General features: G+C 38.7%; 1 non-coding gene across 1 annotated transcript; it reads left to right on the top strand.

Moving 5' to 3' along the window:
• Positions 1-1,051: 1,051 nt before the first annotated feature.
• Positions 1,052-1,154, top strand: LOC132061676 (U6 spliceosomal RNA). The gene has a single exon (XR_009416103.1). It is a non-coding gene; the product is annotated as a U6 spliceosomal RNA (small nuclear RNA).
• Positions 1,155-16,697: the final 15,543 nt, after the last annotated feature.

Raw genomic sequence — 16,697 nt, 5'->3', positions numbered from 1 at the left:
AACTAGAAAAAGAAAAATCAATTTAACAAGTCTTCAACTTTAAATCTACATATTCTCAACTGTTTTCGTTAATTCATCCATATTAACATTAGGAGGAATTGACTCAAATTTTTCATAATCGACATCTTCGTACATTAGAGTTGATTGTGCCGATGGATCTCTAGTGACATTATATCTTCAAGTTTTTTTTTTCTTCTCTTGGATCTTGTGCTCTTTCTTGGTTTCTTCGCTCCGATCCAATCCAATCTCTAATAGAACATTCATGGTGTTGCTACCCAATGAGGGTCAGTTGTCTTCGAGCTGTTGTCTTCCTTGGCTAAATGCGTTTTTTTAATGGAACAATTGACATTGGAACATTTAACACATCTCTATCCATTGTTGAAAGAGCAAGATATTTCCTTATGTTGTTCTTCCATCAATCCAGCGTACTAACTCCATTTCTGAAGGGCTCTACCATCTGTCTCAGATAAAAATGAAGCTCATCAAAATTTATATTTCTTTGTTGGATAGGTGTTGTTTGAGACCAAACAGATAAATTATCTATACCTATGTTAGTGTGCCTATCTTTTAAAAGATGATGCCTCGTTAGAAGGATCAAGTGGGATAGGAGTCGGTGTAACATTATCAAGTAATATATAACGATGATTATATACGTTGCAAGTGATCATTCGTATCACTCATAGCCTTAAACATACATGGTTCTTCGCCATTTTCAATTTCTAAATAGACATATACAATACGGGTCAATTCTGACATATTTGAAAATTTAATACAAGGATTTAACAGACCACCAATTAAGTAAATAGGAGGAATAGGAGAGAAATACGTACTTTTTAAAAGTTAATATCATACCAGCAACAACATATGTGCAGTCTTCTTTAGTCTTTTATGATTTAAGCAAAACAGAGAGACCTGCTATATATGCTAAAATATTAGAAACTTTAGGATAATAAGCACCGAAAAATTCAATAGCAGCTAAATAAAAAATTTCTAAAAAATTAACAACATCTTCAAATTTGACCCAATCATCATCACTCAACACTAACTCAGGGTCCCTTCGAGGATATCCGATAAAATTGGAACGATACAGAGAAGATTAGCATGGCCCCTGCGCAAGGATGACACGCACAAATGGAGAAATGGTTCAACACTAACTCAGGATATCTAGTAGCAAATTGGTTAAAAGTTGTACCAGTAGGATTTGCAAGTCTTTAAGAAATTATAAGTAGAATTCTACCTAGTGTCTATTTCTTCAGGCATAGATCTTGGTACAAGACCATTATCCTCACAGTTTATTTTAAATACCCTAAGTCTAGCTTTTCTACTATTTCCTTGAATAAAACCAACTACATGTCTAATTTCCTCAATCACAGGCTCAAAGAAATAAAGACCATCTTTAACAATTAAATTATAAATATGACAAGCACACCTAACATGAAATATTTCAGGTAAGGGGGAGAGAGCTCAGTTTTTAAATTAAACTTGTGATAGCAGACGTGTTGTTAGACACATTATCAAAAGACATACATAAATTTTTGTAATAAATGAGACAATATCATCTATAAATTTTGTAGTATGTCTACGGTCTTCATCATATTGAAAAGCTATAATACGTTTTTGCATGTTAAAATTTTCTGCTATCCAATGACAAGTAATCTGAAGTGAGAGAAGCTCTACTAGAAAGATATGTAAATATGTAGATAATAATGATATTGTCCATGAAGTCTAAAAATATTAGATCTGCAAGTAGTTCTAGAAATGCCGCTAAATATAGGATTATAAATTTTTTGTATATCATATTATTATAAAAATGGGAAAATCTTAAGTGAAAAGTTATATTACGCAAATGCACATAAAAAATTAAATGACATTTTTATCCTTCAATCAAAAACTACTCCTTTAATATTTTGTACAAAAAATGTAAACATACATTTAAATAAATGTCAATTATCAGAAGACAATGAATCAACCACAGTTATGTCCCTTGCACGTCTCAATTAATTTGAAGAAGTTATTACAAGACAAGTCATTTATGTAATGACCTTACAGTTTCAGAGTTCGATTCTTCATATTCCCATACATGTATTAGTACGTTGTTTTTACAATTCAGTGTTTCGTGATTGATCAGAAAAAAAATTCAGATTGCCAAAAGTTCTGGGTAGAGTAATGTTATATATATATATATATATATATATATATATATATATATATATATAAAACATCATCACATAAAGAAACAATCTCAGAAGATGATGATTTTACTACAACGTGAAAGATAAGTTCTAGATCTTCGACTTTGCGGATGCCTTTTGCATCCATTTCCGGTATTCTATACTCTGAACTAATCACCCCTGGCTGCACATTCGCCATAAAAAATATGCTATTCAGACTTACTTTCTCATTTCCAGTAGCATAAAGGCACAACTCTAATTGAACTTGTATGAGGTTTATATTTTCTTTAATTTTTTTCCTTTAGCGACCTCTGAAATTTTAACTTTCCATATTTCTTTATCTCGATCTCTACTTTTTTGTGTCTTTTTCTTCTGTGGGTTCACTCGGGACTTATTTTACTTTCATTTTATGTGAAGAAAGAGTAATTACTAGTCTATTGAGAGATTGGAAATCATTTTAAGGATATTATCTTATAGGGTATCATTAGGGGAAAAAAAAAATGGAATGGTATAATATGAATGTCCTAAAGTCGGTAATATTAACAGGACCTTCCCAAGAACAAATAATATTAAGGTAATATGATTCCATACTTTTGATTATATAGCAAATTATATTTCCTTTACGTACAAGTCTAATCTCATTACTGGTATCGGAAGATTACGCAAGAGCAGATAGACAATTCGTCAAAACCATATTTATAACGACCTGTTAGGTCGTTTTGACTATTTTGACAATTTTACCCCTATTGACCCTTTCCCGAGCTTCATTAGAGTACATTTGACTGGTGGGATGGGTGGCGTGATTCCTGAGGCTTTCAGATGTGATTTGAGTGGGAAAATAGAATTTTTGGGAATTCTTAAGTGAATGGATGTAACGACCCGCCCGGTCGTTATTTAATACTTCGCAAACCCGTACCCAATCTAGGCCTAAGATCTTATAAGGGAAGCCCTATGGGGTGTATAAATGATTAATAGCTGGAAAAATCAGTTTTTGGAAAAGAGATAAAAATCGTGGGCCAGGTAAAAATTTGGTCCGCCGCAGCGGAAAGGAGGCGCTACAGCGGTCTCGCCGTAGCGAGACATGGTCCGCCGTAGCGGTATTTCCGTAGCGAGCCCGATGCCCGCCGCAGCGGACATCACGGACCAGTGAGCGCATTTTTCCATACTTAGTTTTATATTTCACCCTCCTTTTTAATAAAAGACCCTTCAAGGCTGCTATTAGGTTTTACATGAAGAAAAACGCTTGACACCAAGAAAAAAAAAAAAAGAGGCTCCTCCAATATTCTTCACGTCTTCTCTATCAATTATCATCTCCCGTGAAGTTCGGCTATAGGCTAGGAAGGTGGATACTTCATGAAAGTTCAAATAGCTGCTCGTCAGCGAGATAGGTTACGGTTTACTTGAGTTAGACTTTGATTAGTGAGTCATATATACGTGTAGAATTGACGGGAGAAAGCATGATTAGGTCTTCGGACATGGAGTTCAGGGGTGAGGATGTGACCTAGATATGAAAAGGCACATTTGACCGGGGGTGAGGATGTGACCCAGTTTATAGGCTCGAGGTCCGAGGTTCATTCCTGAATGAGTGGTACATTGACATCATGGGTCCCCTGCAGGTCATGACTATTGAGCAAAGACACCCATTAGCATGTATGTACAGTTTGTGTATTGGGCCCTTGCATTGCATTACATACATTCATACCCTCATGTTTGCATGTTACTATTCTACCATAATTGTATTATGCATCCCCTATAAAATGTGTTGAACTGCCTGAGAAATTCTGATCATGCATGAAGGGTTGACGTAAAAATGAATTATTAAGTTCCAGGATTTCTGTGATAAGTTTGCTGGATTCCGAGAGTAGACGTCAGTGGAAGTAATGAGATAAAGACTAATTACTCAGCCCTAAAGGAATATATGAAGTAGGACTATACGTGACTAGTTGGGTAGTTGGTGTTACTGTTGTATTAAGGGTACAGGAATAACCAGGAGTTAGAGAGGTTCGTTCGTATTAGTGTAGTTGTCTATATTGGGAGTCGTGAAGGTGTACGTTGACTTATCTGTTTATCTTATTAATTTTATATTGTGTGGCGTGAACTAATCTTAGTCAACCTATGATGCTTACCACTATGTGTGGTGTACTGATACTACTCTTGCTACGTCCTTTTTGGGTGTAGATGTGTTGCAGGTTATTACTTGAAGTTTCTCCTAGTGGATTACTGGACATCTTCCTACAGCCTTGCTCATCTCATTTCAGGCAGAAGCTGTGTCGTTTATTTTGGTTTAATTCTTGTGTAATAGGAGCTCTTGTACCTGTCTAAACTAGATCCTGAGAAATTTTTCAGTTTTCTTGAATTGATAACAGAGTCATTATGTCACGTCCCAAAATACCCCCTAGACGTGATTGGCACCCAGCACACGCCACCCACCAAGCGAACCATATCTCATATCAATAGTCATTTACGAAAGCACTAAAAGAAAATAAGTGCCGGTCCAATGACATTATTAATAATAAAATACGAAATAATCATCAACCAAATCCATTATCGACTAATGAAAGCCAACCAACGCTAAGATAAAAGAATTACTAGCCCAAATTCCACACTAAGACCATGGAGCATCTAATAGAGTTACATGAGTTTGAATGTCGGTCATGTAAACCCAAATATAAAAGAAATAACTAGAAGTAAACTAGATAAAGCTGAAATGGCTACCTCCACGAATAATGTGGTAGCTCATCTCAGCAACAAAATCCACTCACGAAATCTTCAATCACCAGCCTCGTTCTCAGCGACAGTATCTGCATGGACATGCAGGTAAGGAGTGAGTTATACATAAATATAAGCCAGTAAGATCCTCGACCTGCCACTTTAAATACCCATGGAATAAGTGTTAGAAAATACAAACACACAACAAGCACAAAAAATATTATGCACATGAATATATCATTATATAATAGCAACCAAGGTCCAAACCACTGTTTATCAAGTATATTATATATCTCAACATAATTTACACTAAGGACCTGTCACAAACGACAGTTAAAGAATTAATCAACATCATGAATCCACGGCAACATACACAATGCGCCAAATATGTGAGGAAGCATACACAATGCTAAGAGAGGCATACACAATGCCCCAATATCATCAAAAAGCATACACAATGCTAACGGAAGCATACACAATGCCCCAATATCATGGCTCACAGTTGTATCACATCACAAAACAATTTATAAAGAGAGTTTTAGAGTATTGAAAAAAAAGTATATGCGGTTGGCCTTAAGGACCACTGATTCTGCCAAGCACACGCTCGCCCCAACATATGGACCAGGCAGACAAAACATATTTTTAAAACGGGTTTTGAAAAGCAAGTACCCAAAGCTTAAAGTCTCACTTACCTTGCTAACGACAAGTTCCTCAACCTTGCAACGTCTATAACACCAACCAAACGGCCTCCAATGGCCTCAATCTATGCAAAAATATTGATTACTAATGTCAATTATGCTAGTCGGGGTCAAATCTCAATATTCCTAACTTCCAGAATTAGAGCTAAATCCCGATATCTCAATATGCTCTCAATGTGTAATGCACTTATTCACTTTATTAATATTTCATTCCCAACGTAATGGTTATAACGTATTAAAAATAAAGAATAGAACATAAGCACTGTATGTAGGTTTGAAGAGTGCTTTGCATATTTACATAACGATTTCTTCTATAGAATTAACTTTTGATCTAACCAAAACATTCACCCATCATTACCTAATCATTTTGTTTCCAAGTCATCATCACAGCAATAATTATGTATTCTAATTGAAGTTGGTAGAAACTGAATTACATCAGTAAAACAATGGGTTTGCACAGTGGCCTTTTAAGAATTCAATACTTTAATTCCACTAACTCTTCAATCATTGCCAAATCATTATAAGATATAAACAATACCCCAATTTCATATACTAATCCCATAGAATAGGAAGATACCTGCTTGTTAGGCTTCTGAAATTTTGATTTAAATGGATAGCCAATTTCGTTCAGCTATTAGGAAGCAAAGCTATTCACCTTAAACTTCTCAAACTTTCAAGCCACCGTAAGAATTGAATAACCACCCCTGCTTGTTCTCCTATAAATTTTGTGCCGCCACTATTCAGGAAACCCCTCTGTTTTGAATACATATATTTTTTTCCTACTAAACTAAGATCACCTAACCTATAATCTTTACCCCTAGGCCAGCTCACGCCAACTTGCAATTGGTGGGCTTGGCCCGCTTCTGGTCTCTTTTAACAGATTTTATTTCTATGTTTTTGGCCCAATAACTACAACTAAATTAATTTCCAAACCCAATTAATAATAAGCATTATTTATATACACACATATATATACACTATGTTTTAAGTAATTGCTTGCTATTACGAATCTGTTACTCTTAGTATATGGTTATTCTCTTAACTTCTTAATAAACTCGATGGATTAACCTGTAAATTCCTAGGTGCTAAGAGGTCGTTAAAAAGTACAAATTGATGAGGGACTAACTGTTGGCCATGACCGGGGTGTGGTTAAAGAAGAAGGTTATTAAGAACAAAGGTTAAGAGAAAGAGATGAACAGTGAAACAAGATTCATGACTGGACAGAGTCCAGATTAGTAAAAAAAAAAAAAAACCTTTGTATGACCTCGGATCACGAGCTACACGAAGTCCATGTACCACTCGCTCTGAAATATAACCTCAGATCACGAGCACACTCTCTCGATCCTGGCAAGGACCTCAAGCATCAGACACTCCATCATTCCCGAAAAGAAACCTTGGGCAACGAACACTCATCTCTCTTTTACGCTCTCCATCAAAAACCTCGGAGGCTACACTCTCTCACAGATTATCATCAGTATCAGAACCATGCATATGTCAATGTATCATGGAAATGTGTATGAATATGATGAAATGTAATACAAACAACCAATTCAATCCGAAACTGTACCACACATCGCACACGAGTAATATCAACGGTAGGGCTACACAATAAGCCACAATGGAATCACCATTCTCATCTCAGTATCAATCAAGTAAAGTATCGCGATATCATATCCATGATGTATCACTATTCATAATTACCCAACGTCTCAACGTGGCAACGAGTCAACAAGTAAATAGATCAAGATAAGTCAACAACACAACGGGGTGGTTAGCTCCCAAATCATACAACAAGGCCCAACCTAAGATGATATCTATCCCAACTTCACACCCGAAGGCTTACATGCATTCTCCGATAATATCATCTAAACATACGCCTCGCTAGCCGAAGTCTCTTCATAGGGTAATCATAAACCCACAACGATCTTAGTAATACACAATAACCATGAATTCTTAGTAATTCGCGACCTTAACCCCCTTAAAACACCTTCGGATCGTTACACTCTTAAAAATCTTTAACTTAATCAGACCGGTCGTGCGAATCATGTGTAAAATATTAGATTTGGGCCATTGGGCCCAATTAGGCCGTTATAGCGTCAACATTGTCACCCCAGCGATTGCGCAGCAGCGGTAGTGTTCTCCGTCGAAGCGGAGCTATGAAATTCCTAAAGGACCGCCCCGGCTTTACCGCTCGTGAGCGGTACAATGATCGGCTAGACCGCCGTGAGCGTTGACGAGCAGTTATATCCCTATTTAAAGCCCATTTGTTGACTTGACCTAATATTCATTTCCCCCAAATCTACAGCCGCCACTAAGAGAAAATCCCATCCCTAGAAACTAAAATGTTAGGAAGGTAAACTCTTTAAATCTCTCTTTTCATCTTCCTTTAATTCCCTCTTTCTTCTTGCACCATTTATGATTATGATAGAGCATTAAATGAGGGTTCTTTCTCAAATCTTATGAGACCTTTGGGTAAATGTGGTAATGATTAACCTAGAACAATTAGTAACTTCAAGATAGCTCTCTTATTGCAAACCTAGACTAAATAGCAAGTTCTAAGCCTAAATCATTCTATTTCCTAAATGGGTTAATTTGTTAGAGGCTACTAATGACTTATGTGAATTAGTGAGGTAAGTTTGACTTAGATAAACCTTGTTCTCCATAAAAGAGGTGAAATAGCATAATCAAGAATCTAGATTGGTTACTATAGAAATGACGATTTTGCCCCTATGAACCCGAATTCCTAAATTGTTGCTTACTCAAATGTATCCATCATTATTAGACCTCTCAGATCTACAATTTCCTACAAAGATGGAATCCAAGTGGATGTTCGCACACCTGTTTGGCCCTGAGGTAGGTTACAGTTTCCCTCTCGTGGAAGAATCCGATTAGATTTTCATAGATGCGTGTTAGATGAAACGGAGAATGCATGTAGAGGATCTTGGAGATTGGGAAGGATACTTTAGATCGGTAGTGTGTAAGAATTCATGGTTATTGTGTATTACTAAGATCGTTGTGGGTTTATGATTACCCTATGAAGAGACTTCGGCTAGCGAGGCGTATGTTTAGATGATATTGTCGGAGAATGCATGTAAGCCTTCGAGTGTGAAGTTGGGCTAGATATCATCTTAGGTTGGGCCTTGTTGTATGGTTTGGGGGCTAGCCACCCCGTTGTGCTGTTGCCTTATCTTGATCTATTTACTTGTTGGCTCGTTGCCACGTTGAGACATTGGGTAATTATGAATAGTGATACATCATGGATATGATATCGCGATACTTTACTTGATTGATACTGAGATGAGAATGGTGATTCCATTGTGGCTTATTGTGTAGCCCTACTGTTGATATTACTCGTGTGCGATGTATGGTACTGTTTCGGATTGAATTGATTGTTTGTATTACATTTCATCATATTCATACACATTTCCATGATACATTGACATATGCATGGTTCTGATACTGATGATGATATGTGAGAGAGTATAGCCTCTGAGGTTTCTTTCAGGGAACGATGGAGTGTCCGATGCTTGAGGTCCTTGCCAGGATCAAGAGAGTGTGCTCGTGATCCGAGGTCATATTTCAAAGTGAGTGGTACATGGACTTCGTGCTTCAGAGCGAGGTCATATGCAGCTTTGTACAACATCGCCAAGACGTAGAGTCACTCCGTCCGGGACATGTTGTACAAAGCTGCATATGCATTTTCATCCTCCATACATTATTGCATTGCATTACATTCATCCTACATACATTATTGCATTACATTGTATCTTGGTTTCTGTTGATTATTGTGATACTATTGTGATATACTTTTCGGATTGATGATATTGATACTTGGCACGGTTGGGTTAAGATGCTATAACATAGGTGTGACTTGTTGTAATATGAATTGTTGTACTGACTCAGATTGGCTATCCTTAGGATACGTTTCTATAACTGTAGGTGCGTGAGGTTGGTTTGGGAAAGTGTGGTGTTAGGTGCTCTAAATATGGATGTGAAGGACTGCTAGGATGACAAGAGAGGAATATTAGAATGACGTGAGGTTTTTCCTTAAAACTTAGTGAATATATTTGTTACACCTCGAAAAATTTTACGTCATCGTATGCTAAATAGACTAATGCAGGATAAGAAGTATATGATGTTTTTAAGAGTAAGAAGTAGTATTTAACGATTCTAATTAAGATTCCAAAGACATTCGAGGTAAGAGAGGAAAGTTCGTTGAAGAATGTGAAGTATAAGTCGTATTTTGAAAAGGGTTTGCAAAGTACCAAGCTAATGTCGATTTAAAAATGTCTTGGGGAAGAGCTATAATGCTCCTTAGATTGTTAATGAAGTGTTAAACAAGTGCTAAGAAGGTTCCATAAGGATTGGAGATCAAACGAAACGATGGGAATGATTTCAGAAAAATGGAGTTATACGACCACTTATACGGTCCGTATAAGGGTCTGTATAACCCAACAGAAAAGATGTTTTCCCTGATGGTGAAATATGGACACTTATACGGACTGTATAATGTTATACGGACTATATAAGGGTCCGTTTAAGTCCCGACGGGCTGAATAATTTCCAAGTATAAATACATGTTCCTACTTCTAATTTTTCATTCTTTCCACTTCTCCACTTCTCTCTAAACCTCTAGAATATTCCACACACCTCATTTACAAGAACTCAAGGGAAATCAAAGATCAATATCATCAATTCAAGGAAATCAAGTGCAAGGGAGTTCTCTAGAGTTGTTGGAAGTCAAAAATCTCTTTGAAGTTGAAGCTAGGGTTTTCTCCAAGTGAAGCATTTCCATCCAAAACCCATTCCTACACAATCAAAGGTGTGTTTTATGATCATTCCATGTTATTTAGAATATTGAATGGTTGAAAGACTTGGATTATGGAAGAAAGTAGAATATGGAGCTCAAATGTGAAAATAATGGTATTCCTGAGTAGTAGCTTAACATGAATCATAATTCTTGAGATGTTATGAGTATAATTTTGTTATAAATGATATTAAGAATATTGGAGAAGCATTATATGCGGGTGAATACGACGTTCGGTGATAACCATGGTTGTGGATGACTTTGAGAGGGAATTGTAAGAATTGAATAATGGCCAACTTAATAAAGTCTATTGATTATGATATTGTGGTTATGTTGTTGATGTTTGGGAGTTGATATACTATATGGGGAAAGTTATAGAAACAAAGGAGATGCTGCCCAATTTTCATTAGCTTTAGCTTAGCTTCAAGTGCGTTTCCGATTATCTAATCTTAGTACGAATTTCCTTAAATGTAGAAGTACGAACTTGGAAGGAAGAGTCTAGCCGGCAAGTTAGAAAGGCGAAAAGGTCTGTTAGGCTAGTCCTTTCTTTTCTAAGGCATGATTCCTATAATGCGACCTCCTATATCTTTCCATGACTTTCTTGTATTCCAGAAGCTATGAGTCTATGATTAATAAGAGCTTTTCATGAAATAAAGACAAGAGATGCGTGATGAATATGACAATGATGATGATGAGTTTAAGTCTAGAGATTCCAAAGCTTATGATATGATATTTCTACGAAGCTAATGATCCTTATACGATCCTTTGATGTGGCTCATTAATGTTACACTCACCTTATAATGCTAGTTCCTTCAAGGTGAGGCAGGATGCTCATGACTACGCCATAATAGAAATCGGGGGTTCTCGACCTTACGTCACCCAGATAGAGTTGTAGTTGTCTTTGAGTTCTTATGCTTGCATTATGATAAGTAAATGATAATGAGATTACACTGTGCCTATATGGCCGGGCAGACACCGCTAAGGCGGGTAGCATATACACCATGTCTAGATGGCATGGGCAGACACCACTAGTGAGCGGCATGAGATGGTTACCCCGGACGCGGGAGACCTAGACGCAGGCTAATGATGATCACACCGTACCTATATGGTCGGGCAGCTTATATACGCATACTTGATATGATGTTGTTTATGATGTAAGTTAGCATGCATTATTCCGTCTTAAGTGACACTCAGCTACAAGTTGTTCCCTTACTTGATGTTTTTTTATTTCTTCGATGGGTTATCATTGTTCATGCCTTGCATACTCAGTACAATGTTCGTACTGACGTCTTTTCTTTTTGGACGTTGTGTTCATGCCCACAGGTAGACAGGGAGGTATCCCAGGTTCATAGGAGTCTATCAGCAGCTACACAGGAGCACTCCACTATTTCGGAGGTGCCAGTTATTGATTTATTCTTTTGTGTATATATTTGGGTATGACGGGGTCCTGTCCCATTCTAATGTCATAGTACTCTAGTAGAGGCTCGTAGATACAGATACATGGGTAGTTGATGTCTTATGGATATATCGCTGCATATTTTGTATATCATTTTTTTAGCCATGAGGGCTTATATATATATGCATATGTTGCCTTCGAGACTGTGTATGTTCAGGTTAGGTATGATGGCTGGCATAATGAGTGGTGCTCGGTAGTCAGCTCCGGGACCGGTCATGGCCCCCTAGTCGGGTCGTGACAATATTAACAAAAGTTGACTAGTGATACTTGTTCATAATTATTTATTAATTGCTAAATGAGCTGGAAGGTGAGTGGAATGTAGCTAAGTATATGGATATCTAAGGAAGAGTAAATAGAATTAAGAATCTTATTATGTTTAGACGAGGGGTAGGTGATGTGTTCTGTTGACTTAGCTTACATACCATACTTATTTGTGTTTTTCGATCACTGTTATGTCTTTCTAACCATTGTCGGCATATGATGCTTACCAGTACTAGTGTTGTACTGATACTACTCTTGCTATATCCTTCTCGGGGTGTAGAATTTTTCAGGATGTTGATTGAGTGGAGTTTTCCGGAAGATGCACGGTGCTTATCTTAAAGGCCTCCATCATTCTCATTCTGAGATGGAGGTTGAGCCTTTAGACTTATAGTTGTATTCAATGTTCAATCTTAGCCGCTCTTGTACTAGTCTAAACCAGGTCATGGGAAATGAGTCAGTGTATTTATTAATTTGTTGAATATATTGGTTTGACTCCCGATTTTGATTATAATATTTCTTGAAGGCTAATGAATCTCGTTTCTTTACTTGCTTATGATTTTATTTTGGGTTAAGGGTTCGCCTACCGAGGTGGGGATGGTAGGTGCCCGCGCGATCCTAAAATGGGTCGTGTCAAGCATGAAGTTGATATTGGATAGACTCTATAAATCATGGGTAAACTATTTATGGAACGAATTTCCATTTTGCCCTTCGTGGCTGGGAATCCTATTTTGGGTGACTTTTTGGGATCGAATTTAACGTATGCTAATATGGGTATCATTGGATTTGTATGACCTCCTAGAACAATAATTTGACCTTATTTAACCCGATTTTCCTACGACATTATGGTTTTGACCTTCGGGGTTTAGAACGGGGTTTTTGGATTGACTTTCTAAACCCGAATCTTTTATAAGGTAATATGAGTATCCTGTGACAGGTATTCTTATGTATAATCTGTGTTTGAACAGATTGGAATCATTCTGAGGCTCTATGAAAGGGCAAATCATCACTGTGATTTTGGACTCTTATTCCAGGCATGTTGAGATGATGAACCTTAACTTAAGCGTCTTGGTTGGTTAAAATTTGACTAATAAGAGGGGAGGGTAATGTAAGGGGGTTCCGATACTTATGAGGTAACGAGCACTTGTATCGGATACCGGTGTCATGATAAGGTTATTTGCATAATTTCAATTGTATAGTCTGGTCTGAATGTTATGCTTTGGGCATTAGCTGATAGTATAGATTGGTTTGTGTCTGTGATTGGGATATGAGGTCCCTTATTTATTACTTCTATGCTTATTACTTGTCTTATCTATGGTTGTATGTTCTCATCACTCTTAAATATTCATTTAAAAATGGAAAAGAGCTAAAGATTGAGTCTTTATTGCTTAATTTGATTTCTTATGGTTATGCATGTCATATACATGCTTTATATAATATCTCATGTGCTTTTGAGGATACATTTGTGATGTCCAAAGTGAAATGATTCCGGACAGAGTGATGGTGGTATTTTGAGCCAGATTGGCTAGATGACATGTAGTGTGAGCCTAAGGGCTGAATACTGTGATTTGGAGCCTACGGCACTAAGTATTGTGATTGGATGCCTAAAATGGCTGAGACCCGATGTAATCCGGAGATCTAAGAATTCTGGGTTGTTATATGGACCTCGCGAGCCCCCCATGGGTCGCGATTCATAGAATTTGAACGTGTGTGTACCAAGAGAAGGGAAAGGCCTTGCATATGCATATCATTGCATAGCTTAACATCTTATTGGTTTCCTTGTGTGTGTATGTCTTATTTGTCTTGTTGATTGATTTTTCTTAAATGCCCTTTAATGCTTGACGGACTTGAGGATTAGAAGCTTCACATAGGCTTTTAACCCGAGATTATTGTGATTATTGTTACTATGGACTAATAGCAGTCAAGTGTAGAGGTAGTGATCATAGGCCAATCCTCGCCTTCGTTTTCATTAGGGTCGGTCGACGATGTTGTCGAGTACGTTATTTTTGTACTCACGCTACACCTGTTGCACTCTTTTTGGTGTGCAGATACTATGCCTAGTACCAGCGGTTCATGTGACTACTCAGCTGCTCATTGAGGAGGCTGTTCTGGAGAGTTCGAGGTGAGCTACATACCGATCTGTAGCACCGGGTCCTCTCCATCTGACTTTATTTCATGTCTTTTCATTTCAGACAGCATTTGAGTTCCATTTGAAACTTGTATTCATACTTTAGCAGTTCTTGTACTAGTGACACCAGAATTTGGGGGTTGTATTACTTATTCCGCATTTCAATGCTATTAATGATATTTCAAGACTATAAATTGACTTGTATGATATTTCCTCATGATTAATCATCTTTTCGCAAATTTTGGTTTGTGGATGGCTTACTAACTTGGGGAAGTTAGTGCCTTAACGTCTTATTAAAATGGGTCGTGACAAATTGGTATCAGAGCTATAGGTTATTGGTCGCACAAGTACAAGAATAATGTCTAGTAGAGTCTTGAAGATCGGTACAATGAGCTCCGTATCTATCTTTGAAAGGCTATAGGATATCTAAGAAAACTCTAATCTTCCATTCCTTATCATGCGTACTTGACCCATATGGGTTCTAAGAGTTTCCTTGTTTCACTCTCTCACAGATGGTGAGGACACGATCAACCGCACATGGTGACAAAGAGCCCGCACCCGCATCCACTGCCCCGCCTTGCTCATGGGAGAGGCAGGGGACGCGATAGAGGGCGAAGCAGAGCTAGAACCTGCATTGCTACACCAGCCAGACGCCGAGCACTAGCTGCTGCTCGAGCGCATTCTAGATATATGACTTCGGACCTAGAGGAGATTCCGAAAGAGGACCCGTTTCAGGCGGATGAGGTTGGACTCACCCAGGCACCAGTTGGATTCATTGCTACTCCTGTTCTTCAGGACACCCTAGTACGCATCTTGAGTTTCTTTGAGGGTATGGCCTAGGCGGGCATACTACCGGCTACTCCAGAGGGTTCCCAGACCAGAGTTGGAGCTCAGACTCCTGATCCGATGGTTGTTGTAGGGTATAGAACCCTAGGTGCACAGCCAGCTACTGTTGTTGCTCTTTAATTTTAGGGTTTTCCAGTTCCGGGTGTTGCTATTGGCCTAGTTGCCCAACCTACTATGACAAGGAGCAGAAGAGGTGGGATAAGTTTGAGAAGATGAAGCCACCACAGTATGATGGGCGTCCTGATGATGATGTGTATGAGTTTTTAGTTAGTTGTCATGAGCGTCTACAAAATTTGAGGTTGGTTGAGTCCAACAGAGTTGATTTTGTGGCTATGCAAATGGTTGGCCCTCCCAAGCTATGGTAGAGGGTTTTTGTTGAGACTAAACCATTTGGTCACCTCCACTCACTTGGGCTGAGTTTTCTCGTGTGTTTTTGGAGAAGTGGGTTCCCCGTAGCTTGAGGAATGAGAGGCCTGAGCAGTTTGATAGGTTGGAGCAGCGTGGATGTCCATGATCGTGTACAACATGATGTTTCACTCCCTATCACCCTATGCTTTGACCGTTCTACCAGATGAGATCGAGAGGATTAGAAAGTTCATCAGAGGGTTGTCTTATCCCCTTCAACTCGCAGCGACACATGTGGCAGCTTCAGGAGGTACTTTTCAAGGAGTAGTGCATGCCGCGAGGAGTGTTAAGTCTATTTAGCGTCAGGAGTTTGGGGATAAACTGGGCAATAAGCCCCACAGCTATGGCAGTTATGGGGGCACCTCATATAGAGGTAGGAGTCATCACGGTAGAGGTTACCGTCCTCAGCTCAGTAGACCAGTTCCGACAGCGATGCTGACTTTGACAGGTGGTTCATCAGGCCATGGTGCTCATGGTTCAGGGCACAGTTCTAAGGGTTCTTATTCTCGATCTGGAGGTCGAGGTGGTCATTCTGGTTTATCTCATCAGCCTATGGCACGCCAAGGATGCTTTAAGTGTGGAGATTTAGGGCATTTCACCAGGGAGTGCCCTCCCAGACTTAGACAGGGTGGCCCACACTCAGGTTCTCAGATTGCTACACCCAGCTTAGCGGCACAGCCGCTAAAGGCGGTGCACAGAGTGGCAGGTGTGGTTCTTATTCTGATTGAGGTAGTGCTCAGACAGGCCGTGGTAGTGGTCGCGAAAGTTCTCAGGCCGAGGGTGGTCGTGCTTAGTGCTATGCATTTTCGGGTAGACCAGAGGCAGAGGCTTCTGATGCAGTCATTACAGGTACTATTTCAGTTTGTCACTGGTCAGCTACGGCATTATTTGATCCAGGCTTTACATATTCCTATGTGTCTACTTATTTTGCTTCGAGTTTAGATATGATGTGTGAGTCGCTTGATTTCCCTATTAGTGTTTCTACTCCTGTTGGGGATTCCGTAGCGGTGGATCAAGTGTATCGATCCTGTGTTGTGACCTTGATGGGATATGACACTTGGGCTGATTTGATGATTCTAGACATGGTAGATTTTGACATTATTCTTAGTATGAGTTGGATCTCCCTTTATCATGCGATCTTCGACTGTCATGCCAAGACGGTTACCTTAGCTATGCCGGGAGTCCCTAGGTTGGAGTGGAAGGGAGATTCTAATCATGG

Source organism: Lycium ferocissimum, chromosome 6 (assembly GCF_029784015.1).
Source record: "Lycium ferocissimum isolate CSIRO_LF1 chromosome 6, AGI_CSIRO_Lferr_CH_V1, whole genome shotgun sequence".
Classification (NCBI taxonomy): domain Eukaryota; kingdom Viridiplantae; phylum Streptophyta; class Magnoliopsida; order Solanales; family Solanaceae; genus Lycium; species Lycium ferocissimum.
The sequence above is the reverse complement of the archived record's forward strand: the minus strand, read 5'-3'. Positions and strand labels throughout refer to the sequence as shown.